Below are 27,624 nucleotides of genomic sequence, written 5' to 3' on the forward strand. Positions count from 1 at the left end.
CCTTGATGTGTAGTCCTCACTGGTATGGTGATCCACCTGGCTCTCCCACCCAAGGGATGCTGGGATCAAAGGTGTTTGACAGCACATCTATCAAGGACATCTTTCTTTTGAGGAAGTGAGCTTCTAGGAGTCTTCGATTGCATTAAGGAAGCAGGTCCAAGAGCCATAAGTCATAAAGGCTTTTTGGCTGCAACTGCTATGTCTGTCTGTTTACTGATTCCCGTGTCTCAGCAGCGCCCATCACAGGTGGGGTTTTCATGTACGTCCCTGAGCAGTGTTGCAGTCAAATTAATTTCTGATGAGATTTGTGGCTCCAGGGAGCACAGACAGGGCTCTATGGCCCTACTTTCCTCGCTCTCACGTGCTGCGTCTGCAGCCTTCTACTTAGCATACAGAGATGCTAGGTAAACATCCACGCTCTGAATATGGCCTTTTATCGGGAGAGTCCCTCATCTGGCTGGTTTTCTTCTTTTTTTTTATGGGTATATGTGCATGGCACGCATACATGTGTGTATGCAGTATATGCATTTGTGTGTGTGTGTGTGTGTGTGTGTGTGTGTGTGTGTGTGTGTGTGTGTGTGTAGAGGTCAGAGATTGACATCCAGTGTCTTCCTTGATCACTATTTGTGTACTGAGACTGTTTCTCAGGTCTTTTCTTCAACCCGGGGCTCTTGCATTCAGTTAATCTAGCTAGTTTGCTCTGGGGATCCCATCTCTGCCCCCTGAATACTAGCTTTACAGGTAGGCTTGCCATGCATATTTGGTGCTGGAGTTCCAAACTCAGTCATTCACATTTGCACATAGCACGTTGCCCTTTGAGAACTGGCAGGCTTTTGCTCTTTCACCCGATTCTTGCAGAGTCTGTTCTGCAAGCCTGCAGAGCTCTGCGCCTCAGAGTGCTGGGTGTGAGGGTAACTTTACTTCCTCACTAGGGAGGGGGTAGGGCCAGTGGAGAGCAGAACAGGCCATGACCAGACAGAAGGTGTGCCAAAGCTAAGTCACAAATAGGCTGTGTGACTCTTTCAGTGGGCAGAGACATTAAAACCAACTGTGGGGTCTCCCCACTGATGGGGGAACGTCCTTCTGTATATATGTTTCTCTTATTGGTTGATGAACAAAACACCGATTGGCCAATAGAGGCAGGAAGATAGGCGTGGCTAGGAGGCAAGGAGAATGTTGGGGAGAGAGGAGAGAGAGGCAGCAAACATATGCCATGATGAGACCGGAAACATAGGACATGTCAGGCATTCCCTGGTAAGATAAGACCATGTAGAAATACATAGATTAGTTGTTATGGGTTAATAATTGAGACAGAGATACCTAGTAAGAAGCCCTAGCCATCAGCCAACAGTTTTATAATCAATATGTCTTAGTGAGCTTATTTGGGGCTGAAGGGTGGTGGAACCTGGTGGGACAGAAACTTTGGTCAACGTCCCACCGAACCAGTTGCTATGGAAACAAAGTCATCACCTTTCAACAGGACGGGGCACTCCTTCCTGTTGCCACCTACTCTCTCAGACTGTCTTGTCAGAACACCTGGCAGGCAGGGCAGCCTTTGAAAGAGTGAATGTTCTCAACAGCTTTGTGGTGTGCCAACACAGTGGCATTTTACAGCCACGAAGAAGAAAGTTACTGTGTGGAGGGTAACACTGTCAAGAGAAATAAGCCACTCTCAGAAAGACAAACACTGTCTGTCTCTGACACACAAGTCCGAGGTTATATCTGAAGGGCATGAAGGCAAAAATGGAAGGAGGTGGGAGAGGAGACATCATCTCGAGTTAGCTTCAGGGGAGTCATAGCCTACCATCTTTCATCCAATGAATGTTAATAGTTTGTGATTTGGTGCTTATAATTTTATCACAGTGTTCACGTTACATTATTGAGACCTTCCTGAGGCTTGTTTCTGTACATTGATGGCTCTTGCACTGGAATACTGGTTTCCAGTGTGACAGTGTTTGGGAGTGGTGGGGCATTTAAGAGATGGGGCATAGTGGAAAACAATCAGGTGGTCAGAAGCGTTGCTCCCAGAAAGGATCGATGTTGTTCATTTCTGGGCTCTGATGATGACTTTTGGGTGACAATGCCAGGGCAAGTTCTGCCATAGCAGCAGAGTTGTGACAGACACTACATGGCCAGAAATACCAACCATCCAGTGTTCACAGGAAACACATGCTTACCCGGATACAGAGCAGAGTTCCCGCCGTGCCCCAGGGTGAGAACCCTACCAACAGATATTATGGCTGACTCATTAGTGGGGCTTTTAATGGTGATGCTCTGGATTGGGGAGGAGTTCTTGATTTTTTTGTTTGATTTTTTTTCTTTTTATACTAGGAAATAATTGTTTGATGACTTAGGAAAGTCCACCGAGTTCCCCCCGGGGCCTCTGTACCTGTAACCAGCCTCCTCACTTATGCGTATATTTTTCCTACTCTTCATCTTTCCTTAACAGAAGATTATAAACACAGGAGACAGCTTCTTTGAGCTCTCTGGAAGGCCATGTCAAATTTCTACAGTGTGCTCACAAAGTCCTTGGGATCCAAATAAAGGAGGGCCATGAAGGGGAGGGAGAAGGGCTGTAGGGAAGGGGCCAGGCCCTACACAGCCTTCAGTTACACAGCTTCATCATCTGTCCAAGTTTTCATCCAGATCAAACCCAGGGTTATGAAGGGCTATTGTAGTGAGATAGTCCTTCTGTGGCACTGACCACGCCCATTGGGGGTGGAGCCATGGGTGGAAGTGACCTGTGGAAGGAGTTCAGAGAGAGAGAGAGAGCTGGGAGAAGCTCTCTTGCTGGCGTGACTCGGACAGGAGAGGATCGGGCAGAATTTCCTGGTGTTCATCTGTCTAGGTTGTAAGTTATTTCTCCCTGAATAAACATCTATTCGGCCTATTTGTTTATCCTGATCCTTATTTAACCGCGATATCTGGTGTCAGAAGTGGAGGAGGAAAGAGGAAGTAGGGAGAAGGGGTCAAGATGGAGAGTCTGGAGAGAACAGAACCGCCATTCCTCCGCTCTCGGTAAGACCATGTGGAAATACATAGAAATGGGTTAATAATTAAGACAGAGCTAGCCGATAAGAAACTAGCACCTGGCCAACAGCATAATATCAAATACAGAGTCTCTGTGCGTTATTTGGGGCTGGCGCGGCGGCGGGACAAGACCAGCGGCGGGAGGAAAAACCGTATTCCCTACAGGCTCTGATTTGATAAAGCTTCTTTACGAGTGAAAAGGGAATCTAAAGCCTCTAATAGCATTTGAGATTAGAGTGGCAGTTGAGACTGGAGTTTAGTGTGCATTTCTCAGATGTAGAATGGAAAGATGGAGTCCAGGCTAGGGCAGTTGCTAGGAGTTCAGCTCCTTCCAGGGTGTGGCCACTGGTGGGTTGTCCTTACTTCAGTGGATGGTGCCACACCCATGTGTATTTAGGCAGCATGAACTGAACTTAGCGAGTTATAAAAAAGAGCAGACATGGAGGCAGGGAAGTCAAAGTGTCTGGGATCTGGGTGAGTGTGGGAGGGGAGATTTGGGTTGGAAATGGCCAATGTATATTGTATATATGTATGAAATTGTCCAATAGTAAGTACAAATTGTAAAAATAGTCTTGGATTTAGAGTACAAAAGCTTCTACACATACAGTCACACTAATAATAAGGACTTCCTAAGGCTGAGATTGGCATGAAAGGGTATTTAACTCAGTTCCTGTTTTCATTAGAAGCATTTACCAATTCCAGGACTGCTGACATCATCAAATCTGATATGCAAAGGGATGCCTTAATTAATTTTAATGGTATTTTCCCTAATACAACCATGTCATCCAGACACATTGTCCCACAAGCCCCGTGGAGCACAAGACCCTAATTACTGGACACCTTCAGCACCTCGGACAGAGCCCAGGTGCTCATGATGATTCCTCAAGTCTGGTGAATGAGGTGGTGAGCATTATGAAGAAAACACAGCGGTGGCCAATGTGAATCCTTTTAATTTTAACTGGTTTATTTACTCCCTTCTATTTCTTGTTAACTGGCTAATAACTTTAGTATCAAAAAACTGGAATGCAGTAATTTAGAAATCCCCTGGGTGCCTCTTCTCTTTGCTAACCCACCCTCAAATCCTTCATCTTGAGTTTTCCTTTGACTCTATTTTAAGTTCTGTTCCTGTGAGGTGGTGGGGTATAACAATCAGCTGAAGAGTTCATGGAATGAATGAGGTTAATAATTCTAAAGCCACTATGGATAATTTGTAAGGCAGAAAATCCAATTATAGATAATTAGGATTTAACCCAAGTTCTTTTGAAATGGCTTGGTATTGCCTTATGGCCATAAACAACCAAAATTAATTAGAAAAACTAGCTACTAATTTCAATAATTATTTAGAAGTTTCCCAGGACTTTCTTTCTGCCCTGCCCTCACCTTCAGTACCGTTAGATAAAGAGATGCAGATGCTAGAATGTGTCCTACAGAAGACGGGACCTTGGTTGGAATATGCTGCAACCATGCCTTCATGTTTAAGTAGTGTCTAGGTTCATTAAGCTTTCTTCAGAGCACAGAAGATGAATTAACCCCACAATGTGAAGATCATTCACGATTCACCTTTCTTCCTGTTTATTTCCACACATGGCAGTTTTTCAAAAATAGAAATGGCATTTATTGTGAAAATATCCTCTACACACAGACTTTACAAAACCACAGAAGGCAGGACTCATCACTAATCCACTGCCAAGAGACGGCCACAATTTACTTCCCTTGGTCATTTTTCTGTCTCTGGGGATCTGGGTTTCCACTGTCCTAGTTCCATTCTGTGCCTGCTTGGGGAGGAAAGGATTGATTTGGCTTATACTTCCAGGTCACAGTTCATCACTAAGGGAAGTCAGGGCAGGAAATTAAGTTGGAACTAAAGGAACTAAAGATGAATGTGACTTTCTATCTTGTGTCTTGGCTATGCTTAGCTAGCTTTTCTATATAACTCAGGTCCCCCTGAGTCCCCCTGAGATGATACCGCCCACAGTGGGTTGGGCCCTCACATATCCATCATCAATCAAGACTATCCCTCAGTTGAGACTCCCTTAGATGATTCTAGGCCATGGAAGTTGACAGCTTAAATAGGACATTCCATTTCATGTCAACTTCATAGGTAAACATAGTACTATTAATCTTTCATTTCTTATTCACAAGGTCTCATGTTGACATCACAATGTAAAACATGGTACAAAGTAAAAGTCCCATCTTTAAAACAATCCAGCACTCTAAAAGTTCAATGTTTCTCTAAAAGTTCAAAGTATTGGGCTGGAGAGGTGGCTCAGTGGTTAAGAGAACTGGCTGCTCTTCCAGGGGACCCAGGTTCAATCAATTCCCAACACCCACATGGCAGCTCACAACTGAGGATCTGGCATCCTCACACAGACAAACATGCAGGCAAAACAGCAATGCATGTAAAAAAAGTTCAAAGGATCTTAACTATGAGGCTCCTTAAAATTAAAAAAAAATATAAACCAAACTACATTCTTTTGTATTCCATGAGGAAAGAACCAGGGTATATCTATGTGTACTCTAATCAGATCAAAGCAAAATCCTGAAGTGTAAAAGATCAACGTCCAACATCTCGAACTCAAATCATGACCTTGTGGGTTCCAACGTGCCTGGACACCCTCCAGCCTTGCCATCTGAGCACACACAGCTTGTCTCATTAGGCACAGGCCACCTCCATTTCACATCTGCGGGTGGTGGATGTTCCATGGTCCTGACCTCTCTGACACCCCGAGGTCTCCACTGCAACCGAGACTGTACCTTCGACAATGGCCTTCCATCTCTGTTCAGGAACTCTGCCCCTGCCCTGCAGTGCCAGGCCTCAGCCTCTCTCTGTGGCCCTGTAAATCTGGCATCTTGAAAGCCAGGACTATGAGGGTGGCTCTTACACATTGCCAAGTTTGACTGCCAGCTTGGGATGCGGTTTTAGCCTCCTTGGACCACATTTTCTGTGCTTCGTCCCTTCAGCCGCAATGAAGTTGTAAAGGTTCACTTACCAACCACACCACAGATTCTTAATCTAAAGCATCACATAAGCTCACATAAACAGCCTGCCTGCACCATACCCTTTCATTATCCTGGCCTGCACTGCCTCAGGTCCAGAGACGGTTTAGCCAGCTGAGCATACAACCTCCGGACCAGAGAGCTCAGATAACTCATTCCTTAAGTGGTTTACTCTGTAATTTGTCCCAGCTGTAAGTTTGAAGGCCATGGAGACCTTTTTGGGCTTACAAGGCTTTTTTCTATGTGGTAATTCTGGCAATAGCTATGTGACCACACGCGTGTACCAAGACCCACCTCGCTGCATTATACAGAGATCAAAAGCGATGAAAAGTGCGTGCTATGTTTTCTACTCACACGACTTCCAGGATCAGGGTTCTAGAATCATTCATTTCCTAAGAAGCATCATTTCAGTAGCCACACCTTTAAAAACCTGCAGTTAAACACCACCGGCAGGGTGTGCACCCACGCACCGCCCACGGGGTGTGTGTGCATCCATGCACCGCCCACAGGGTGTGTGTGCATCCACGCACTGCCCGTGGGGTGTGCACACAATGCTCTTGTGTCAGCTCCCACATCTGTTTCTCCAGAGGCGTCGTGAGAGCCCCTCTGTGTGAAAGAAAGCTGTGCTACGAAGTAGTCCACATGCGGTGTCTGTTTGGGACTCATGTCTACTGTGGTCCGTGGAGGATTCTGCAGAGTTGAGAATGAGTCCTCGGTGCTTCCTTCCCTTGACGTGGGTCAGCATGGCTGACGTCGCCGTGCTGGTCCTCTCCCATCCCCACTGTTGATCACACTTCATTTTCTTGTCATTAGCGGCCACGCACCTCAGTTTAAACACTCAGATGTGTGGGTAGCACACATCTGAGGTCCTTAGTGCTCTTGATCTGGGCCCTCACTGTCCCCTTTAAATTAACCTTTCAATCTACGCTTCTGCACAGTTTGACACACACCAGTGCTGTTAAATAAGTAAGCTGTCATTAATAGGTATTTGGGTCTTGCACTAGGAGCTTCTCCTTTCTGAGTTAGAATATGTGCCCTGCAATGTAAGGAGTATGGTTTTTCCTCCCGCCGCCCGGTCTTGTCCTGCTTCCGGGCCAGCCCCAATTAACTCACAGAGACTCTGTATTTGATATAATGCTGTTGGCCAGTTACTTGTTTCTTATCAGCTAGTTCTGTCTTAATTATTAACCCATTTCTAAGTATTTCCACGTGGTCTTATGTGGTCTTATGGGGAAAGGGGCCAGCGTCTTGTCTCCCCAGTCTCTCCATCTTGACTCCTTACTTACTACTTCCTCTTTCCTCCTCATCTCCTAGTCCTGCCTATCTTGCTTTCCTATTGGCCAACAGTGCTTTATTCATTAACCAGTATGAGAAACATATTTCCAGAATTTCATCTCCCATCACCGCAACTTGAATATTCAAATGCTAAGCCAAAGGGATGTTTCCACTCTTTCCTTTAACATATATTTAACATATTGTATGTATAAACATATATTTCTGTATTCTTCAATCTTATAATAAACTATTTCCTTTTGTTATTAATCCCGGAGCCTCTTGCATGCTAGGCAAGTCCTTTAATGTCAAGCCACACCTCCAGCCTGTAAATTATATTTTGACTGGAGGAGTGACATTGTCCCAGGCTCCTTTAGAATTAGAAGACCAGGACCAGCAAGATGGCTCCAGTGGGTAAAGGAGCTTGCTGCCATGCCCAGCAGTAGTGTGTGATCTCAGCATATCAAGGGTCTCAGCATGTCAACCCCCTTTCTAAGGCACAAACATGCGGGTCGGGGTTTGAAGGAGAAGCGTGCCCCTCACAGGCTCATGTGTTCGGCCACTAGGTCCCCAGCTGCCTGTGCTGTTTGGAACACACATGGGATCATTTAGGGGTGGAGTTTTGCTGGAGGAGGTGGGTCACTGGGCATGGGCTTTGAGGTTTGGTAGCCATGCCCACTTCCTGTTCGTTTTCCGCTTCCTGACTGTGGGTGCAGTGCGACCAGTGGTCTCCCTTCCTGTGGCCACGCTTCCTCATTATCACGGATTGTGTTTCCTTGAACTGTACATGAGAATAAGCGTTTCCCCAAACGGCTTCTTGTGAGGCATTATGCTGCAGCAATGAGAAAAGTAGCAAATACAATGCGTCTCAAACATGTGTAATGCAGTTGCTGTGGAAACATTTCTGAAATGAGATCCAGGGATGCTTGGTGCGATGCCTCCCACATCTTCCTGTGAATTGAAGGGGATTGTGCATCTAATGTGGTTTCTCAGAATGGAAACATCTACTTGATGATTAGGACACGCTAAGAGTCTCATGCTTGCCAGGCTGTTTACACTTTCTGACACTCACATGGTCGAAGAGGCATGACTAACTCCTCAGTCATGGAACTGGGACTCCGAGACTAAGCGCAGTGCCCCAGGTTCCATGGCTCACCAGAGGAGGAGCTCACCAGGTATGCATGGCTGCACATCTGGCCATGGCTCACCAGAGGAGGAGCTCACCAGGTGTGCACGGCTGCACATCTGGCTTCTGAGCTTTCACTTCTTCCTCTACTCTGTCAGCTGGTCTTATGGGAATATGACACCCCAACAGTTGGTTCTTTGCCATTGGGTTAGGGAAGAATTTTATTTCCAGAAGCCAACAATCACAGTGGCAGTCAGATAATTAACTTGTCTCCCCTGGAGGAGCTTTGTTCATGGGATGGTCTTCAAATGGGGCATGAAAAGGCACTTGGCAAATTGCAAAAGGAAATAACACTTCAAAATGAAAAATGGATGCACATTTATCAACCAGGGGTAGCAGAAGAGCAGGCACCATCTATTTGGGGCCACCGCTGAACTCCACTACAGTTAGCTAGAACCACGATGAATGCCGTAGCCTTCCTTGATTCTAATCTACCAAAGCTGACGCCGTTTCCCTGATTTTCTGTTACCAGATCAGACAGCTCTTCTGTGTTTTCTCTTATTAATTTGTTTCTGGCTACATTTTTAATAATGGTGAAATACACCAGGGTGCCCAAGTAGGCATTTCCAGTGTGCAGTGACAAGCTTTGATGATGATTTCTTTCAGATAGAGTTGAACATGAAGTCCATTTAAAGATCGTCAGTGTGTGTGTGTTTGTGTGTGTGTTTGTGTGTGCACGTACATGTGTGTGTGCACATGCACAAGTGTGCATGGGCACATACATGCCACAGCACGTAAATGGAGGTCAGAGAACAATTTTTGGCCATCAGTTCTCTCCCCACCGTGTTGGTCCTGAGGACGGTATGCAGGCAGTCGGGCATGGCAGTAAGCACCTTTACTGGCGGAGCCATCTTGTCCTCTCTACAAAAGATAATCTTACCATGGAGAGAAGGACCATCAAACAGTGGTGTGCTTTTCTCCCAGGTTGGATCTTCTGATGGTGGAGATGGAGCAGGTTGCTCATGAAACAACTAGCATTCCCAGAGGACAAATAGAAAGGCTTATGGTGACCATGGTTTGTTTACCCGAGCGAGGACCAAGCAAACAGAGTGGCATCTTCTCCCCTTACTTCCCGTAGGCTCGTGTGCTTGGCGTGGTCAGCGGAACGGAGCATGCAATGCTTAGGTGTGGATGTGCCTCCCAGCGCAGCCTCACTAAAGAGAGGGGAGGCCAGCTGTGAATACTTTTGAGTATTTATGGACGTTTTTGAAAGCGGGTTTCGTGTAGCCCAGGCTGGCGTCACACACTGTATGTAGACAAGGAGGACCTTGAACTCCTGATTCTCCTGCTTCATCTTTTGAGTGCCGAGCTAACAGGGATGCGTCACCACACCTGGTTCAAGTCCAGGGTCTCATGGTTAGAGCGTTCGGGGAAGAGTGCTGCCGACTTCCCTACATCCCTTGCCTAAAATTGGCATCAAAAGTAAAATTAGCTGAAACTCTTTTACTGTTAATTAAATCCACGCCCAACAACCTAGCATTGTTTTTAACACCCAATTCTTAGAAGCTTAAGAACCCAAGTTTTCTTCTTCTCTCTGCACTATCAAACTCCAAACGGGAGAATGGAGTATACTGCATGGCTCTCTCCCACTCCACAACGTTTTAAATTCCTACCTGGACTCCAAGAGGCTGATCTGAGGTTCTCCCCACTTGATTGCAGCAACTTCATCAACATTTTCCGTGGTGGCACTGAACTGAAAGGTGCTCAGACCTTTCAGCTCTTGGCACTGTGTGTGCCACGAGCTACTGTTACCAAACGATAACATTTTCTTCAGCCTATGCATAAAATATATCTTGAAGATTTATAAGCCTCCGTATGTAACTTGGATCAAAGAGATTGATGTATAATTTTTACAGTTCTGCTCTTGCCCCCATCCTTGAATGGAAATGAGTTTTGCTTGGAGCATTTCTCCATTTGCCCTTTTCCTTAACTAAGCAGAATCAGAGTGCCATGGTTCAGTTGTCAAGTTGACACAAACCTAGGGTCACCTGAGAAGAGGGAACCTCAACTGAAGACTTGTTTCCAACGGATCAGCTTGTGGCCATATCTGTGGTGCCTTTTTCTAAACTGCCCGTTGATGTAGGAGGATCCAGTCCACTGAGGGCAGTGCAGTCTCTGGGCAGGTGGGCCTGAGCTTTACAGCAAACAAGCCATGGTGTCTGCTTCAGTCCCTGACTCCAGGTTCCTGCCTTAATTCATACATTAGCTTCCTTTGATGGAGAACTATAACCCGTGCTTCAGTCAGGGTTACAATGGCTGTGGTGAAACACTATGACCAAAGCAACTTATGGAGGAGAGGGTATATTTGTCTTACACTTCCACATCACTGCTCATCACTGAAGGAAGTCAGGACAGGAACTCAAGCAGGGCAGGAACCTGGAGGCAGGAGCTGATGCAGAGGACACAGAGGGTGCTGCTTACTGGCTTGTTCATCATGGCTTGCTCAGCCTGCTTTCTTAGAGAGGGTTGGCAACACACAGAATGGGTTGTTCCCTCCCCAATCAATTACTAATTAAGAAAATGTCCTACAGTCATATTTTATAGAGGTATTTTCTCAATTGAGGTCCATTCTTTTCAGATGACTCTAGCTTGTGTCAAGTTGACATAAAACTGGGCAACACAATCTGTAAGACAAACAAACTCTTTCTTTCCAAAGTTATTTTTGGTCAGAATCATTCATCCTTCTAGTTACCCATTCACCTATTCACTCACCCATTCATCTACCCATTTACTTAATCCACCCACCAACCCTTTCAACTCCCAATTCATCCACCCATCCATCTCCCTATCCTTCGTCCATGCATGCATGCATGCATGCATCCATCCATCATTCATCCATGCATGCATCCATCTATCCATCCACACATCCATCACCCCTATCCACACCCTCACCTACCCACCCATTCTCAGAGTTTTTTTAAAAGTTATTTTTCTATTTGTGTGTGTGTGTGAGAGACATTGTGACATCTTGGGTTAGGTTTTTTATTTTTTATTTTTAGATGATAAACCTTCTCTGTACCAGGAACTGCTATTCCACACTTGACTGGTTTTCTGAACTAGAGGGAGGAGGCAAAACTCACTTCAGTGTCTATTCCCAGGTCACAGAGTTCACATGAAAACTTGCTAAAGCAGTGTGCTGTTCAGGAGGCTCTAGAATGGCTATCCTCCCCACCCTGCCCCAATCCTACAGAGTTTACTGCCACATCCAGGCTCCACAAGATGGTGGTAAAGCAATGACAAGCTTGGGTCTGGGTCAAAGGACCTCCAGAATCACCTTCAACAGAGAAGCATCATGACCCTTTAACATATAAGCACTCACACAGGTGAAATGACTTCCTGGTCTAACTGATTCTACCACAGTGCTCCGCCTCACATACCGGCTCGGTGTCTGACATTGGGCACACTGGAGGCTCTTGTCATGTGGAGACATATTTTTATTTTTATAGACCTCACAATGGTTTGTGTTTCTGCTGATGTTTTGTTCATTTAGTCAGGGTACAAGATGTTCAAGGAGTTTGGGGGCTTCTTGCCTCACTGTGAAAAGCAAGGGCATTTCTCTGTTGTTCAGCATCTCTCGGTTCTACCTCATGTGTGATGATAGATAACAGAAGAAAGGACTGAGTGACAGCTAGAGAATGGCCAGTGGTTGAGATGTGCCAGAACCCTCTTTGTGTGTGTGTGTGTGTGTGTGTGTGTGTGTGTGTGTGTGTGGGTGTGTGTACATGGGTGTGCATGTATCACATATGTATGGAAACCAGAAGGCAACCTTGGATGTCATTCCTCAGGTACCATCTGCTTTGTTTTTGATACCTGAAAGATTCATTGAGTAGGTAGGCTGGCTGGCCAGTGCCTCTCAGGGACCCATCTGTCTGCATGTCTGCAGTACTGGGACCATGTGTGTTTATCACTATGACCAGACTGAACTCATGCCCCAGAGTTGCAGAAAAAGCTCTTTACCCACTGAGCCATCCCCCCCCCCCCAGATCCACACCAGAGTCATCTCGAGGTCAGCTTGAAGCAAAATCAAGCTATAAGTTTCCTTTGTCCTATTATAAATACTAACTTTGTACATTAACTTGTGTTATTTTGTAATTTATAGATCAATACTTAATGTTCCATTTGGGTCATTGATTTCACCTTTCAAGATGAGGGTTTTTTTTTTTTCACTCAATAATATTAAGGTAATCTTCTCCATCGTATATAGAAGCATGGAGTCAATCAAGTTATTGACTAAATAATCTATGTCAAACATTTAGCAACATATGTAGTACTTGATATGCTCTTATTATAGTAAGGATGATAGAGATGATTGATTGTGATGATGATGGTGATGATCTTAGTTATATACATGAAACTACATGTATCAAGTTATCACACTGTACCCCATGAGTATACCCAATTAAAAACAAATAGAAAGCAACCAAACAACAGAAAAGGCATGCCGTTGTTAGCACTTTGAACATGACCCTTTCAGACTTTTCCATATGCTAGTGGAATTATTCAAATTACACATCCTTTCTTAAGTAAGAGTCACACTACTCATTATTTCCATTATTCTTCAGTTGATCTGCATTACACAGGTTTCTGTAATCTGCTTTATTCAGTGCCCATTTATCAGGGGCACCCTCTGAAATCTCACGCTAGGGCACAGTACACAGTGGAGAAGCAAGACAGGACGGGTGGCCTGTATAATTTCCTCTGTCCGTCTGGATTGTCTTAGGTGATGGAGACAGCAAGCAAACTCTGTCCTCTTCATGTTGCCTAGGAAGGGGCAGCTCCAAGGTGAGTGTGATAGTTACCAGAGTGAAGGGCTGCTAAGCAGCACCTCCCTGGTTCGCTTACCATTGTCCCCTCCAGTTTTTGTTTCCCTCCCTCCCTCCCTCCCTCCCTCCCTCCCTCCCTCCCTCCCTCCCTCCCTCCCTCTCTTATTCCTTCTGGGATATATAGGTATAAATGACAGATAGTCTTAACCTCTCTCTGTAGCTGAGGATGAACTTTCGAGTCTCTGAGTGCTGGGGTCACATGTGGGGTCACAGGTGTGCACTGCCAATCCTGAGTTGTGACTTGGCCATTGCATGTCACCTGTCAGGTCCTTGCTCTGATGGAGGAGGACTTTCCCCAGCATCTTGTAATTGTTCATGCACCCCCCCCCCCGTGGGGCGCCTTGGCCTCTGTGGGGCGCCTTGCCCTCTGCGCCTTGTCTGGTTGACTGTTGCTCTCCTTTCTTTCCCAGCTTAAGTCACACATATCCCTGGAAGCCTCAGTTGAATGACTTGTTCCCATCAACTTCCCTTTAGTCTGCTGTTGCAGCAGCAAGAAGCCTTTTATTACCAAAACTGCTCACATTTTTGTGCAAGATCTGACAATGCAAAGCAAACAGACCTAATTTATTTTATTTATATTTTAAATGGCTGTTTATGTATCTCTGTGTGTATCTCTGTATGCATCTATTATGTATGTATTATCTATATATGTATGTATTATCTATCTATCTATGTGTGTATCTCTGTATGTATGTATTCTCCATCCATCCATCCATCTCTGCTTGTGTGCATGTACAGGTGTGCATTCATGTCATGGTATGTGCGAGGAGTTAAGAGGACAAAGTAAGTTTGGGAGCTGTCTTTTTCCTTTTATACACTGTGTTCTGGAGCAGAAATTAGTTCATCCGGCTTGGTGGCAAGTGCTTTTGCCCACCGAGCCACCTCACTGGCCCCTGTTTTAAGTCCCCCAGAGATAAAATACCTCCTTGCTGCCTGCACTTGTGACACCATCCTTCTGGTCCCCACCTGGCCCCTCTGCAGCTTGTTATCAATGTAAGCACAACAACTTTACATGTGCTTGTGTAATCACCGGACCCACAGCGTTCTCTCCTACTGAGCTGCAATACTCAGTTTATCATTGCATCTACTGAGCCCAGCACACATCTGGCCCCATGGGAAGTCCTCCATGAAGCTTAACGAATGCACAAAGAGCTAAGGATAGATTACCTTTGTCACTTGAGAAATTATCCCACATAATTAGCCACATTGACTTGGAAACAGAAAATGTTTGAATATTTAGAGAAGATGAGAGGTACGAAGGCCATTTCCTTCTTTCTCCTGGAGAAGAAATTAGAGTCAGGAGAGGAATTTGCAACCCCCTCCATCAATAGATGGCAAAATTCAGCTGCATAACCTTAAAACCCTGGCAATTAACTTGGTTTGAAAAGGTCAGCAGTAGTTACATTCCGATCCCTGACAAGCAAAGCCATCCAACAGAACTCTGCTGAAATTAGAAACACCCTTGGAAAAGTCCATCAGAGTCTCGTTTATGATGTCATATTATGATTCCAAGCTTCTCTGCACTGCAGGCAAGGCTTCCCCTGCCATTCAGCGTGGACAACAGCATTCAGGAGGTAGAGGCAGGGGGATTGGTGGTTCAAGGTCAGTCTTTGCTATGTAGAGAGTTTAGAGCAAGCCTGGGCTACACAGTACACTGCCTCAAAGCAGGAGCAAAGCCAACCAAAAGCGAGTATAGCCTGCGGATCTTGCTACTGGCATAGCCTGTGGATCTTGCTACTGTTGTATGAGATCCTAACAGTAAGGCTGGCTGCTGGTTACCTGAACACCTGCCCTGCAGACGCCATCCATGGCTTTAGACACTCATGAGCGTTCGAATTCATGTCATTTACCAGTGTTCCTCACTTTAGGCAGAGGAACCCAAGGGCCTGGGAATGCAAACAGGTGTATGATGTCAAGCATAGGTTGTAGAAGGTTCCTATTAGTGCTCCACTGTCTGGTGTCATGCTTACGCCCCTATTGGATGGCAAGCACTCATCTTCATCTCAGACACTGTGAGTGGAGAAGGCTTCCCCTGTGCTGTGCACATGGATAAAGGGGCTGGGAGAGAAGATGGACACGTAGTCGAAGGCAACAAGAAAACCATGTAAGTAGTTACTGCCTCTCAGTAGTAACTCCTGGGCTCCTTAGCATTTGCCCTATAGTCTCCTGAGCCTTTATGGTTCATGCATGAGGCTGCCCCTGTACAGCCAGGCTGGGCTAAGAAGGTATTTATAAGGAGCCCTGGGGAGGTGAGGGGATGGGAAGAAAATCTTCCTAGATTGCTCTCATCTTCCCATGTTGCTCTAACCAAAATACTATAAACTAGTGCATTCATGCATGTATGTGTGCATTCGTGCCTGCATGTATGCATGTATGTGCATATGTGTGACCTAACAGACATTTGCCATTCGATATTCTGAAGCTTGGGAACTCTGAGGTCAAAGCTATGGTGGGATTCTGTAGCTGAGGAGGGCTGTAGATGGTGTCCCTGATTGTCCCTTGTGGGGTGAGGGATCTCCACTGTGTACTATCACCTCTCATGAGAGTCCTCACTCACTGACACAATTACTTCCCATAGGTCAGAGACACCAGTCCTTTCTGTGGGAGCCTTGTTAGGAAGGGATCCTATGGGCTGTGTAGCGTCCGGCCCTCCCCCAGTGTGGGTGCTATTTGTTCAGTGTAAGGTGTGGAACAGGCATCCTTGGCCCCGGCCTGGTGACGTCTAGGAACACTTGCCATACCGTGTCTGTGCCCATTTCCTGTCTCTTCCAGGACCCCATCCAGACTATGGAATAGAGAACTGTCTACACCACTCGCTACTGTATCAGCAGCACATACAATAGGGCTCTTGGCCGGCAGTAGGGACTTAAGGGCAGGGGTGTGATGAACCCGAGAATGATCTGCTATATTCTTCCGTGGATCAGTTGGATGGTTACCTCGCATGCCAGCTCTGTGGACTCCACCACAACCAGCCCACAGCAATAAGCATGTTTAGGCAGATGACCATATGAGCCACACCTGTGCTGTGCCTGCCTCCCATACGGCGGCTGAATCTGAGTAGGGACATGGGAATAGGAAGACGCTGGTCAGTTGACTACAGCATGTTAGGGGACATAGTCAGTATGGTTTTCATTTCTGGCTTTTAGGAAAGATGAGTTCCAGAATGTTCCGACTTCCTTTTCCAGAATTCTTGGGGGAATGTCACTCCAACATTGTTCCTGCCATGAGTATTCCTCCAGTTTCAGCAGCAGAAAAGATGGAACCCTGCCACCAGGAAACGACAGAGACCTGCAGGTGCCCCTCACAGGTGGGAAGTCTGGTCCACCCTTCCAGCCCACAACTACCTTCTCCAGGGACAGAATCTGTGTGCTGACTCTGGAAGTGGTGCTTAGAATACATCCAGTCCAGTACTCACTCACCTTACGAGCCTCAGTTCCCACCGAGGCAGGACTCAACAGTGCACAGGGCCACAAATGGATGTGGCCGCAGAGGTGGCTAGCATCACATCTTATTGTGATGCTAGCCACAGTAAGAGTGAATAGCACACTCAGAAAACAGAAAGCTATTTTCCCTGTTTTTTAATTCTAGGAGAAAAAGGCAATTGTGTTTTGAAAGCCACAGACTCTTTTAAAAACACATTTATTTATTTTATTTTTCCTTTATGTGTGTGAGTGCTTGCTTGCATGTATGTACCCACACCATGTGCCTGCAGTACCTGTCAAGGCCAGAAGAGGGCGGCAGATCCTCTGGAACTGGAGTTATAGTTGTGAGACACTTTGTGGGTAATGGAAACTAAACCTGGTCCCTCTGTAAGAGTATTCAGTGCTGTTAACTGCTGAGCTATCTCTCCAGTCACAGTTGCCAAATAAAATCATTTATTTATATGTTCATAAGGATACAATTGTAACATTATATTTCTTTCCATTTATATTAAGGTGTGGTGTCTGCTAAATTATAAGCAATGGTTAAAAACAAGTTGACTCTGCTGAGCTACGCTGCCCAGCTGTGTTTTAAAAAGTCAAAGTGACGAGGAGACACAGGTCAGACTGTCCCATGGGTACTTACTTCATCGCACACATTCAACTGTTGCTTGCATTATTGGCTTGTGTTATCCTGGTTATCTGCTGCGTGGTCATGACATATGATTTCAACCCAAATCCATACATTTAATCAAGATATTGAGTTGTCTTACACGAAACAGGTTAAATATACAAAACAGTGTAGCTGGAGTTTCTTTCCAGCCTGGCCCAATCAGCTGACTCACCCCAAATGAACACACAGATACTACAGATACTATATTAATTATAAAACTGTTGGCCAATGGCTAGAGCTTCTTACTGGCTAGCTCTCTCTTAATTATTAACCCATTTCTATTAATCTAAGTATTTCCAAGTGGTCTCATCTTACCAGAGAAGGGTCTGGACCTGTTGCTTCTTCCTCGGCTACACGGCGTCTCCCTGCAGTCTCCCTCTCTCTCCTCACTCCTTCCTCTCATTGCTCTCCCTAGCCTTCCTGCCTGGCTATTGGCCCAACAGTGTTTTAGTCACCGACCAATGGGAGAAACATATACAGAAGGACTTCCCCCATCAGAATGGAATGTTGATGGTGAGCACATCATGGCGGTGGGACGTGAGGGTGAGCTCTGGGAGCAGCCGGGCCTGACTAGCTGTGTGAGAGCGGAGACCACAGGCACCAGGCAGGATGCACTCCCGGTTGCCTGGCGCCATCGGGTTAGCCCTGGCTCCCGATGCCGTTTGCAGCTCACCGTCACCTTCCAGTGACTTTGACTCGGATGTGACTTAGATATTGCAGCCTGCTGGTGTCTTTGTGAGACCGCGGTGACCCATTTAGTCAGGCCTGAATGGCCTTCCCGTCAGTATTCAGGGGACTCATTAAAGCAGTCAGTACAGCCACGAATGTGGCATACAGCACTGCCCTTTCTGTGAACCATGAACGTAGTCAAAACACGTTCTGGGTAATGTCACCAAGCATACATTCCTTCCCTTCCCTCCTGAGTGCTTTTGTTCATTCCAGAACCTGTCTGGGCAGAGGAGGAGAAAACCCAATGTGATGGGAGTCCATAACCAGCCTCATCGTCTGACTCCACCGAGGCACTGAACAACAGCTGGCCGAGAACGAGCCGAGTGGTCCTTTGGAACCACATAAATACACACGACATGGCACTTGTTCCAGTGCGTTCCAGTGGCTCCGAGTAAAGACAAGGCTGTGTGATATATCCAAGGGCGCTTCTAGCATCCTCCTGTGCCAGCGGGTGCTGTCACCTCCAGGGCTGATGCTGACAATAGAAAGTACCGTCTGGTTGGCTTAGTGCACTGACTTGTGTTGCTGCTAGAGCAGTGTGAGTGAGAGCTGCCTGGGCTCTGAGCAGGCATCATGGGTTCACAGACACTCCTGCATTGAATTCTTAGGGCAAGCTGACAGATGGTCTGCTGGCGTCTCCGTTTTGCTGGTGGGCTGAGAGTCAAGAGGGCTCGATTTCTTTTCATTGTTTATAAGCAGCAGAAAAGACTCCGGAAGCAGCCTCAGTGTCTGGGTTTATGTCACCTAGAGAGGTAGGTGTGTGTGTGTGCACGTGCATGCACGTGTGCACATGTGCACACACACAAACATGTGTGTTCCTGGGCCGTGACCTGCGTGTGAAGGTCACAGGACAACTTGTGGGAGTCTATTGTCAACTTCTGTCGTGTGGGTTCCAGGGTTTGGGATCAGGTAATCACACTCGGAGGCACATGCCTTTACCCACTGAGCCATCTCATTGACCCAGGACCTGTAACTGGCGTGGAATTCCCAAAGTAGGCTAGCAAGACTCAGGAGCCCAGCTGTCTGCCTTGCTGATGAGGCTACAAGTGTACACCACCATGCCTTTTTATGTTCTTGTTGCTTTTAATCATGGGCTCTGGGGAGTCTGATTTGTGTTTTGATTTTTGACACAGGTTTCAGAGTTGGAACTCAGGTTGTTATATTTGCAAGGCCAGCTCCTTTACTGGCTAAACTGTATTCCCAGACCCAGCTTTCTTTTATTTTAACAACAAAAAAATACTTTTAAGATTTTGCATCTTAATGTCCAAGCTAATAAAGGGAGGAATTGCACTTGTTTTTCCAGAAGCCAGAAAGACCTGAAGCTATACAGCAGGGCTGTCCCTGGGAGCTGAGGGATGGGTAGAGGCACAGAGCAGTGCCGGCCATAGTCTCAGGACAGCCATGAACAGCCAGCCACCTTGACCCCTACTTTTTCCTGCTGTCTGACTTTTGCTAGATGCTGCCCTTTGGCCAAACCCTGTCAGAAGCCAGAGAGTGAGGAATTAGTTGATGGAGTCCTGAAAAACAGGGCAGAAAGGGCTGAAGTTTGGACCTGAGGGAATCTCAGGGGATGGCCACCCAGATCCTTAGCCATTCTGAAGCCCAGTGACCCGCCACCCATGACAGCATCACAGATGCCCACCTCGATGGAGGCTCAAGACAATGGTGGACATTATCCTGTGTGGTCGCTCGGGCCACCAGTCCAGGTACGTCATAGCCAAATCCACTGTGGCTTCACTGTGTCTTACATGCTGCTGCTGTGTGTGTGTGAGAGAGAGGCTGTCACAGTGAACCTCTGCACTCAGCAAGGGAAGGGTGGGTGTCTGTGCTCACACAACTGCTCATAGCACCCTGTAGCTCCCGGCTGTCGGCCAGGGCAAGTGCTGGGCTCACAGGCTCATGCTGCTACACCCTGCAATTTGAATGCAACTCGGCTTTCCTTCTATGGTTTTCTGTCTTCTTCTTGGCTCCCTTTGCAGCTTGTCTTCTCTGTTATTGCAGAGAGCCCAGCCTGTTACCCTGCGCAACCCCTGATATCTATAGCTTGCAAGCATCCACCCCGTATTTCGAGTTCCTCACACTTGGCCCTCACACCCAATGCTGCTTCAATACCCACGCCTTTAGATCTTGCAAAGTCATGCCAAACTCAACTTGTCCCCAACTCACCACTGACATCTCTCCAGTGTTCCAGTTCTCCTCCGGGTTTCCTGTCATTTCTTTTTGTTATGTAAGAGAGAAACCCACGGGGGAATCTTCCCTTCCACAATCCCGGCTCCCTCGCTGCCGATGGATGTCATCTGTCCCCTGGGCCTGTTGATTTCTTTCCCAAGATGACTCAGGTGCATTCGTTCACTTTTCCCTCCATGCTTTCACTTTTAATTTTGAAGTACCATGAGCTGCAGAAGCCTTGTCCTCCCTCGTGCCTAGCAGAGGCTACTAGAGAGCCCAGGCAGACAGTGGCAGCCCATCTACAGGTCATGCTCCAAGTCGGTTCATTTCTACCAACATCCTCCTCCTGTTCAGGAGTCAACGTTGGTGACACATCTCCCCAGTCTACTCAATCTGTGTTATTCATGGCTTTGAACATCTTCCAAAGTGCCAAGAATATTGGGCAGTACGTTTATATATCGTCCCTTGATTTGAGATCCTTCTCCCTCTCTTCCCTCTCTCTTCCCTCCCTCCTTTTTTCTTTTTAAATTGGCTTTGCAAGATAGGGTCTTGATTTGCAGCCCAGGCTGACCTGGAATTCCTCAGCCTCCTGAGCACTGGGCCATCAGTCATGAAACCAGCCAGTGCCCAGGGTTCAGTTGGGTTTATTTGAAGTTCTCTCATAACTAGATCACGGCAATGCATTCTCAGCAGGGATTCAGGTTAGCACAGAAATGGCGTCAGCCCTGCGTCCAGTGAGTCATATCAGGAACTGTATGATATGAGTATGTCTCTCTCATTCCTGGCTCTGCTGTCTTCAATCACAGGTGGCAGTGATGTCTGCCAGGTGTCTCTGCTGTCAAGCCACTATGTTGCCCTTCGTCTGGGGTGTCTTGTGGCTCATTCTTCAGAGGTGTTGCCCCTCCCGATGAGGTTTCTGTCTGGTCACAATCATTATTTTGGTGTTCGACTAATGGTGTTTTTCTGTTCCTGCCTCCACCTTCATAAGCTACTGCCTGAAGCATGTACTCGCGGATGTTTATTCGTAACTGTCACTATTTATTTTCTTACAGTTCTCCTGGATTTGACCCCTGCCAGCTCCTCAGATGTGTCCTTTTCCCTTCATGTCGTGTTCTGAGTCTGTCTTCCCTCTCTGCTACAAAACTAGTCCTGTCATTATGTTGTGAGTTGAGTGGCGCTCCCTCAGACAAACAAGTTACGATTCCTGGCACTTGGGGATGTGACCTTATCTGGAAAGAGGGTCTGGGCAGTTGTGGGGTTAAGGTGAGGGTATGTGGATTAGAGACATCCTTAAAGGTGAGAGGTATTTTGAGGCAAACAGAGAAGAGCGGCAGGGAAGAGGGGTGGATAGAAGAGGCATGATGGAGAAGGCCATGGCGAAGGCAGAGAACTGTGATCCAGTCACAAACTGAGGATGGGTGGCAGCCCCCAGAAGTTGACAGGGTCATGGAAATGTCTGAAGCCTTCGGGGGAAGCAAGGCCTTACTTATACCTTGGCTTCTGGTTTTCACAATGGTGAGAAAATATATTTCTACTGTTTAAGTCATCTAGGTTGTAACATTTTGTTACTGCATTCCTAAAACATGAATTCAGAATCAGTTAAAAATTACGCGTTTGTGTGTGTGTGATGCATGAATGTACATGTGTGTATTCATGTGAGTGTGTGTGATATGTGTGTGTGTGTGTGTGTGTGTGTGTGTGTGTGTGTTTCTGTTTGTCTGTCGGCTGGAAGCAACCTTGGGAGTCAACCCTCAAGTGCTGTTCATTTTTTAATTTTTAATGTTTTGAAACTGTGTTTTTAATTGCCCTGGAATTCACCAAGCAGGCTAGACTAGCCAGCCAGTGAGCTTGAAGGATCCCACATATCCAGGCCTGGGGTTACCAGTCTGTGCCCTTCTACCTGGTTATTTCAGGTAGATTCTGGACCTCATACTCAGGCCCTAAAGCTTGCAAGGCAAGCACTTTGCTGACTAAACCTTTCCATTTCCCGTGCAGACTCTTAGTGCTGCCTGTGTCCTTTCTTGCTGGTATGCCCAGCTCCTACTTCTGGATGTCTTTTATGCCATGTTACACCTTTCTGTAGGATGCCATACCATCTTTTCCTTGTCAGATCTTTCTGAGCACCATAGTCAGAGCCAACCTCTTTTCCTGCCTGGGCACCTGCATCTGCTAATCCCTCTTTGGGTCCATAATTCTAATCTTCACAACGTGCTAGAATGCTCTGATATAAAATAAGCTTTCTAGGGGCTGGAGAGATTGGCTCAGTGATGAAGAGAGCTTGTGCTTGCAGAGGACCCAGGTTTGGCTCCCAGTACTCATATGTAATGGCTCACAGCCCCCTGCAACTCCAGTTTTAGGGAATATGATGCCCTCTTCTGACCTTTGTGGGCACCAGAGTGCATGTGGTGCACATGCATACATAAAAACAATAAAAAAAACAAGCCACTCATATGCATAAAATAAAGTAAATCTAAATAATTACAAAATGAGCCTTCATTCTAGAGGAGCTTAGATTACAAGAAAATTATTAAGATAGTACAAAAATCCCCCGTGTGCCACACCCTTGGTTTTCTGTGTCTACAGTTTAGGTGAGGATAGAGAATTGTTGTAGGCAGTCCTCCAGCATTGAGATGTATCACGAAGCACAGCCCATACTTTATTCAGGGGCCTTCAGTTCTGCCTGGTGTCTCTTCTCCATTTCTAGACCACAGGTCATTCAGCGCCAAGACACCTCTGGCTCTTCCTGGTTGGGATGGTGACTCTAATTTTGCCTTGTTTTGATGACCTTGACATTGTTGAGAATTACTGGCCAGGTATTTTGGGAATGTCCCTGGGGGGGGGGCGCAGGATGTCTCCTCATGACCCGGGTTATGAGTTTTTGAGAGATCTCAGAGGCAGAGTGTCGCTCTCCTTATGTGACATCAGAGGTGACACTCCTGCCTCTCGTGATTTATGGCTGTTGAGCTGATCGTGGCCACCTGGCTGAGGTGGGGTTTGTCAGTTATTATTGGATTGCTCCTTTCCCTCTCGTGCTGTGCTCCCCGGAGGGCGGTCACTGTGGCATCGCACAGTTGCTGAACAGGAGGTTCTGCATCTCCACTCTTTGAACACAAACACCTGCGTTAACACTGGGGGCGTGTCCTGTCATCCTTTGTTTGCTTATGTCTAAAGATCGACTGATCTAGTGTGTGTCATTGTTTGCCAGATGCACTGTGTGTGTGCTCAGAGGTGGGTGGCAGAGCCCAGAAAAGGGCGCCCAGAGTCCTTGGAGCTGGAGTTATGAGCAGCTGTATTTGTAACTGAACCCGGGTCCTCTGCAAGAGCAGTCATCACTCTTTTCTTTCTTTCATTTATTTTACATCCCTACCACGGTGTCCCCGCCCTCCTCTCCTCCCATTCCCTCCTCCCACCTCTCTTCTGCCTCCCCCAAATTAACTCCTCCTCTGTTTCTGATCAGAAAGGGGTAGGCCTCCCAAGGGTAGCAACAAAGCACGACACATCAAGTTGAGGTAGGAGTAAGCTCCTCTCCTTGTATTAAGGCTGGATGAGACCACCAGTATGAGGAACAGGTCCCCAAGAGCCAGCCAGAGCATCGAGGACAGCCCCAGCTCTCTCTTCTAGGAGTTTCACAAGCAGACCAAGCTATGCAACTGTCACTCACATGAAAAGGGCCTAGGTTGGTCACATGCAGGCTCCCTGGCTGCTGGTCCAGACTCTGTGAGCTCCTATGAGCCCAAGTTAGTTGTTTCTGTGGGTTCTCGTGCGATGTCCTTGACTCCCCTGGCTCTTATAGTCCCTCCGCCCCTCATCAACAGGATTCCTTGAGCTTAGCCCAATGCTTGGCAGTCGTTGATTTTAACCACCAAGCCACCTCTCCACCCCTTCCTCTAATTACTTAGATAATCATTTGCTTATATCAGTCTGCACTCACAAATATTTGCTTCCTACTTGTGTAAGTTGGCCCTTATTTACCTCTTTGAAACAGGATTTCCTTCTATGGCTGGATGGGCCAGGCTGGCTTGAAATGGGCCTAGGCTGGCCTTGGACTCACGGCAGGCCCTCTGCCTCACCCTCCCATGTACTAAGCTTGCAGGTATGAGTCAACCATATTCCTGTGAGAGGTGGTCTCTGAGGTATGCTTCAGTTGGCTTCTGTGTCCTTTTGTTGTGTTTTACTAGTGGCATGTAGATGTGTACCTACACACACACACACACACACACACACACACACACACACACACATGAATGTATAAAGCATTCTTTGGCCATCAGGTCTAATTTTTTGAGTTGGGTATTGAACCCATGTTGTCATACATCTGAGCAAATGTTGCACCACTGAGTGACAGCTCCAAGCCTCCTTGTCTATTTGATCCTGCAAAATGCTGCAACCTCGTCGTGGTCCAGTCCTAGAATTTCTTCTGTCTTCCCATACTAGCAGGGTGTGGCATTTCTGTAATCCCAACAAGGTCAACATGAGTCACATAGTAGGTTTGAGTCTGGGATACATGAAACCATGTCTCAAAGAACCAAAACCAAACCAAATCAAAGGACATCAGATAGCTAGTAGGGCGTTTTGTCTGGATGTGTCTGGGAGACTGTCTCCAGTGGAGACTGGCTCTTGATGCGGTGGACCAACACAGGAATATACCCTCTTGTCCAGTGGTGACAGGACCCATTCAATTAGCTAAGAGCTCAGAAAAAACAAAACAACCCGATTTTTTTTTGGTGCTTGGGCATACTCCCTGCTCATAGACTTCAGAACTCCATTTCTCTGGCCTTTGGACTTCAGGGCTTGTACCAGCAGCACCTCTATCCCAAAGTCCTTAGCTTTCAGCTTTGGCTCAAGAGTTGCAGTATTTGCTTTCTTGATTGTGGTGACTCATTTGTTGGACTGAGACATGTTTCTAGTTCTCTATCTTATAGACTGCCTTTCATAATTTATCTCATACCCTATCATCCATCCATCTATCCATCCATCTATCTATCTATCTATCTATCTATCTATCTATCTATCTATCTATCCATCCCTACCACCTATTTACATGTATCTATGTATGTGTATATCTATATATATGTATTCATGTATGTATCTATCATATATATACATTAACAATATCTATCTATCTATCCATTCATCTATATCTATCATATATATATATATCTATGTATGTGTGTATATATGTATGTATGCATGTATGTTTCTATCAATCGATCTGTATCTATATCTATCTATCTTAATGTACCTATTCATGTATCTATCATCTATCTTTATGCATGTATGTATCTATCTATATCTACTTATCATCTGTGTATCTATCTATGTATCTTTGTATCTATGTATCTCTATATCATTTATATCTATCAATCATCTATGCACCTGTTTATCTGTCATCTTCAATATTGTCTCCCTAGAGAGTCTCATTTAGACATTACCCCTTAATAGGCTTCATTGTTCTTAGGAATCCCTAAATGTTTCTGGAAGTTTGGGAGACATTGACTTGACTAAAATAGAGTTGTCTGTGGAAGTATAATCTCATAGTCTGAGGCCTGGATTTTATCCAAGTGCCAGGATTTAGGAGGCAGGGTAGGGTCAGTTCTGAACCAGATTTCTCTTGGTAATAGGGACCTAGGGAAAAACACCAGCTAACACACAGCAGAGTGAGTTTTGATTTCCATCAAAATCAGATCTTCCTAAAATTTTCCAGCCCTTCAGCTTGCAAGAGGAAGTCTGAATTTCTACTCTAATCTGGGAGCTAGTTCGCTGCTAAATGGGTCCACTTGGACACATCCAGAGGAGCCCTGTGTGTAGAGGAGGTAGAGAAGGCTCTGTGCTCACATCTGTGGGGTGGGGAATGATTCATCTCCATGCTGGCCTCCTCCGCATCCCGGAAATCATTCATGAAGTTCTCAGAAGAACAGTGCCTTAAAGGGCCTGTGTTTCCCTAGGCCAGTGGTAAATACTCCTTCACTCAGTCAGGCCTGGAGGTAACACTGAGGTGGTTCCTGGAAAGGAGTCAGGCCAGGTGGTTAACAGGTCACAGCCAGTGTGGATGTGGGGTCACAATGGGAAGCTGGCAGAAAGAGTTGTATTCAAGAATCCCTAAACCCATGGAGTGGCAGCACAGGCTGAGTGACCCAGCTAAATGAGCTGGCACACAATGGTGCCCCAGCTCTATGAAGGGGCAACATCTCCCCATTGTTCTGAGAGAGGTTGCCATGAGGGTTAGGGTCATTTACATTCCCAGCTGGCTTTTGTTCCTCTGAAACAGACAATATACCAAGAGCCTTTGACTGTTTAAAGACTGCTACCTGGCAAGACATTTGGGTAATTGGGCATTGATGTTAGTCTCCTGTCACCTTTATATACAGTGATGGCCATGTGGCCTTAAAGACCTTGTTACCCTTTAATTGGAATTTCCATGTGGGAGGGGCCTATGTGAGCCTTAAAGGGCCAGCTTGGAGAAAGAAAGATACCTCTGGCACTTTCTTCCCTTGTTTTAGTGAGAACACTGGGGCTGTAAGGAAGAGAAACAGACTAGTGATACATTTAGACAAAATGAAAGAGGGAGAGGGAACGGTGATTTTAATGCAATACCCGGCTGAAGAAAGCAGTTGTACTGGAGAACACGGGCCGGAGGTGGCAGAGCGCCAGCAACCCTGGGACCCAGGCTGGTCCCCTCCCAGCTCTCTACACACCCACCTCACTCTCCCCTCTCTCTTGACCAGATTTCCAGTTATTCTATGCACCTGTCACAGAATGCTGTTCCCATGTTTGCAGGGTTTTTTTTTCCCACCCCATTTTGAGCCTCCCACATGCTCGGACTGTGATGTTTGGATGACAGTCCCAGACTCCTGAGAAAATCTGGCCTGGAATGTGATGCTCACAGTCTTGGGAATAGGGTGGGTGGGCTCCTCACAGAGAAAAGCAATGTCCTTCTGGGATGCAACGCTGTCTAGGGTAGCAAAGGGAACTAACTAGAAGGGGGTGGGTGAGGAAGGGGAGAGTATGGAGGGGGATATGATCAATGTACAGTTTACTTGGGTGAAAATGTAGGGTGCCACCTACATGGGTGGGTTATGTTACTCCTAGAAGTCATGGTGTTAAAGCAAAAATGCCCATGTCAGCTGTGGGATACCTCCTTGTGAGTTGTTGGTCAGATAGGTTTAAGAGATTCCAACACAGTACAGGATTCTCGCACTGTGCGCGGTTGCTCGCCAGAACTAGACAGCAAAGCACTATTGCTGAAGATCCCACGTGCTTTGGTTACAGGACCCAGAGAGATCTGACTGTAGCTGAACTGGACTCTCTCCCCCTGCTGGTTAGCAT

This window comes from Phodopus roborovskii, unplaced genomic scaffold, assembly GCF_943737965.1.
Source record: "Phodopus roborovskii unplaced genomic scaffold, PHOROB, whole genome shotgun sequence".
In the NCBI taxonomy this organism is placed as follows: Eukaryota; Metazoa; Chordata; class Mammalia; order Rodentia; family Cricetidae; genus Phodopus; species Phodopus roborovskii.